This window comes from Pygoscelis adeliae, unplaced genomic scaffold (genome assembly GCF_000699105.1).
Source record: "Pygoscelis adeliae isolate BGI_AS28 unplaced genomic scaffold, ASM69910v1 Scaffold222, whole genome shotgun sequence".
NCBI classification, from domain to species: domain Eukaryota; kingdom Metazoa; phylum Chordata; class Aves; order Sphenisciformes; family Spheniscidae; genus Pygoscelis; species Pygoscelis adeliae.
This window is the reverse complement of record NW_008824309.1, coordinates 5822013-5826082: the sequence shown is the minus strand read 5'-3', so window position 1 is coordinate 5826082 and position 4070 is coordinate 5822013.

Genomic DNA, 4070 nt, shown 5'->3' with positions numbered 1-4070 from the left:
CACGTGGCTGCACGAACACTCAGGATACGGGACAAAAAGGGGAACAAAGGGTAGACAGGACAGCTTCTTTAGAGACACCACCATCCATGTGTTCTTGGTGTCTCTTTGACATCAAGGTTTGATGAACTACAGACTTTGCTATCTCAGCAGCGAGATCCAGAACTATCATCATGGATATTTTTGATGCTGCTTAGAAGTCTGCACACTGCGTAAGATATCACCTACAGTTACTAAGAACACAATAAATGTAAGATTCAGATCTGCTCCTCTCCAGGGCTTAGCACTGCACCAAGGATAGAAAGGAGAAATTTCTGTTTGCCCAGGGTTTGTAGGGTTTTTTTTCCAATAGCTGAGTAGAGATCACTAAGGATGGGAGGTGGTACAGCAATCATCATTCCCTTTGGTCAGGCTAGCTGCTGGACAAAGTGCAAAGGATGGAGACACGTGGGTTCACCAAAGAGGGGTCAAACCCATTCCTCCCAGTTTCTGGAACAGTGCTCTGACCACAAGATATTGGTTGCTCTGGAACATGGGGTCTCTGTTCTCTCTTTTGGAATGTGTGAAAACTTCTCAAAGAACACAGAAAAAAAAGAACTGATAAACAGTAATCATGATTGTACCCTGCTTATTAAGGAATGTATTTGTGTGATAATGTGTGGACAGAATGCATGAGCAGGTCCTTAAAGAAGAAACTGAAATTTTATTTCCTTTTTTCCAGGCACTAATAGTCTACAAAAGCATGCACCATTTTCCAGACTCTGCAAGTCTTGAATATAAGCAGGGAAGGCATCACTATGCTTCTGTTGGCCAGGTTTTGAAAGAAAGCACAAAATAAACTGGATAGCCGTGGAACATGATTCTGTCGGAGTATGAAAGTACCGTATGTGCCATCAGAACACCTCAGTGGTTGAATATGGTTTCTAAGCATTATCAAGCTAACGCACTCAGAACTGCCAACATTAAGATGCTACTAGACCTGTCTGGAGAACAAGGCTCCTTTGCAGCTGGGTTACCTCAAGGGTCAGACAAGCACTGAGCAGGGTTTTCATTATGACAGTTATGATCTAAGCACCGAAGTTCCATTTACTTCCTTCTTTGGACCTGTTCTAACTTTAAAAGAACCAGAATACTCTCCCTCTGAAGGTAATGCCATGAGATTCTTAACAGTTACTGTCCAGAAGCTGAGGTATGGTCAAATTGTTTTGGTACCAATAAAAGGCAAGCTTATGGCTGTAAACCTTCTTCCAGCTTAATCAGAGTATTTCCTGCTGTAGATGAGTCCTAATCTTACGCTACCAGAAGGGTCATGGTTTTCTTTTGAAGTTTCCAGTTCAGATTTCTAGGCTCATCAAGAGTTTTTCAGACTCCTGAAGAACAAGTTTGGTATCAATGCAGACTGCTCAGAGAAATCCTGAGAGTTTTAAAGCTTCCTGTACTCTATGCTATATTTTACTCCTTCATTTTCCCCTTCAGCTAGACTCTTCAGAGTTATGAAATCAATGCTTTTCCCTTTATTCTGATTCATATGTGGTTAACACTATAAATTCACAACACATAGAAATCAATTAACATATCAACTCCGAGTCAGCGCCATTTCAGTTAAGGAACTTGGCCCAGTTCAGTATCTCCAATAAATTTCCTTCACCAAACAAGCACAAACACACAGTTCAGCTCAAATCCCAAAGCAGACCACGTAAACAGATTGGCGCTGCTGCATTCCCTGGAGTTTAGAGAAATAAGGCTCTTTCATATCAGCAGTGACTTCCCAACATGACCACGGTTACTGGAGAACAGCCTGCCACTCTGACATTTAAATCTGAAATCTGATGTACTTAGGTCATAATATAACCACCTCCTCCTCCCTGGCTACTCCAGCTAAACCTCTCCCTTTTACTCATCTCATTAGTAACCAACTTTGTGTTTATAAAGCAATAGTAAACATAGTTATCTATTGTCAAGGCAGAAAATAATAAAAAAAAAAATCTCTAATACAGGGTCATAGTTTCATCCACTTATCTTAAAAAACAGATAGGGACGTTTGAAACTGCCATAATAATTACCCCATGGGTAAAACTGCCACTGAATTCAGTGGCACAAGGTGACTGCTATCCAAGCAGGGTGCAATCCAAGATTCCCTTTGTATAGCAAATGAAAGCAAACGTTCTGAAAACCTTGATCTGGCTGCTCTCGCACAGGCCTCCTCAAGTGTGCACGCAGAACCCAACCGATTTCGCTGCAATGCTTCGCTGCTATACAGCTCCTCCTGCTTTTCGCTGAAAGTAGGTGGCCACGACTGCTAAGTGACAAAGTCAGCTTCTACTCTTTCTCCAACTGTTTGGCATATTTTGAATTTTTGAGGATTAATTTCTTTAACAGTCAGTGCTGATTGACTGCTAACCATACAAAATACCTTGGCCAATGAGTACAAGTCTGTTTGCAATTTTGAGCGAAGTAACATTTAAAAGATTAGTCAGCTTAGTTTTAAAGGAAACCTGAAAGCAATATGCTTTCTTTTTTTCTTGGCCTAGGACATAGACATTGCCCAAATTTTGTTCATGACTGCAATGCATCTATTATGAGTATCTAAAGAGATAGTAAGTCTTGAATTCAATCAGTGTCCAACTGCTTGGCTACAATCTTCGATGCATTGTCTGCTCCTGAGCTATTAGTGAGAGATGTCTGTGGTACTTTTCTTTCACCCACCCGTGCTTAAGCACACACGCTTTGTACCTGCCACCTGAGAGCTCCCATCACGAGAAGTCCAGTCTGTCCTAGCAATATAATCTGCACGATGAAGTGAGTCATACTAGCTTGCTCAGGATCCATAAGAGACTCTTTCCTTTAGTCACCTACATGAAGAAGGGTCATTCAGTAACCAAAGCCTTTTAGCCTCCCCTTCACGGAGGAGCCAGTGCTTTCTTTTCCTCAAACTGATCATCATGGAAATCTAAGCTTTTCTTTCCCTGAAGAAACTCTTCCCTGAAATCTCTTTAGAAAATGAGTCCCCACTGGCTAACACAGCCAATGTTTGCAACCGTAAGTCACCTCACACCAGTCCACATTCCATGACTTCTCTAAGCTCACTTACATGCATGCTGAAGCTCTCCTCCCCTTCTTTCCCTGTGCTGGCAGTAGCAGTTATGTTCACAGATCTGGGAACTCATCTGGCCAAAGATGGGGCTTTTTTGTGAGGGGGAGGACAGGGGGCAGTTGTCAGATCGGTGCTCCAATCCAACTCACCAAGCACACACTATGGCCAGCCAAAGGACTTGAAAAACACTTGAAGACCGTAAACGCTTACCGCAGAATGAAGTTGGCATTGCCTATAGACTGCCCATCAATGACTTCTAGGTGCGTCTGCCATGGATCGTTTTTATGAATCTATATACTGAAGGGTTTCTAAATCAACCACGTGCCTCTTGGCAGGAGGATGAAGCCCTCTGCTTGACGAGAGATGGCTGCCGCCCCCTGCCCCAGGGTCCCACCTCATCCCTCCGACCCAAGATGGTGGGCTCCCTCCGAGATGGCGGGCTGCCGCCGTCCCAGGGAAAGGGCCGTGCGGCCACCGCCTGCCGCTTGGTTTTCCAGAAATTATTTTTTTGAATGCGGCATCTCTGTCAGCAAAGGGTCTTTCTGTCACTGAATGTTTTATGCCTTTTACCACAGCCCGGCAAAGAGGGAGGACCTATTCCTTATAATACAAACACATAATCCCAGAGAATGTGGTTTAAAACAAACAAAGAAATAAATAAATACAAATTCACCAGAGTTAGCTTGAGGATGCCAAGTCTTTGTCACTTCACTTCACAGAAAAATCCAGACGCCAAACCAGAACCTTCCAGCCAAGTTAAGAGATGGGTGAAAAAGAGATGAAACGGAAGGGAGGCGATGGCTGACTTGAAGCCTTCGTGCCCTCCCTGAAGGCGCAGCCAACGAGCGACCTTCCCCAGCCCACCCACTCCCCACCTCTCCCGGGATTTTCCCATTTTCTGTAGGACGCTACGTGCGGGTGCTGCCCACGGGCTATTTACCAGGGATGCCTCAGGGCTCCGCAGCCGAGGCCCCGTTAG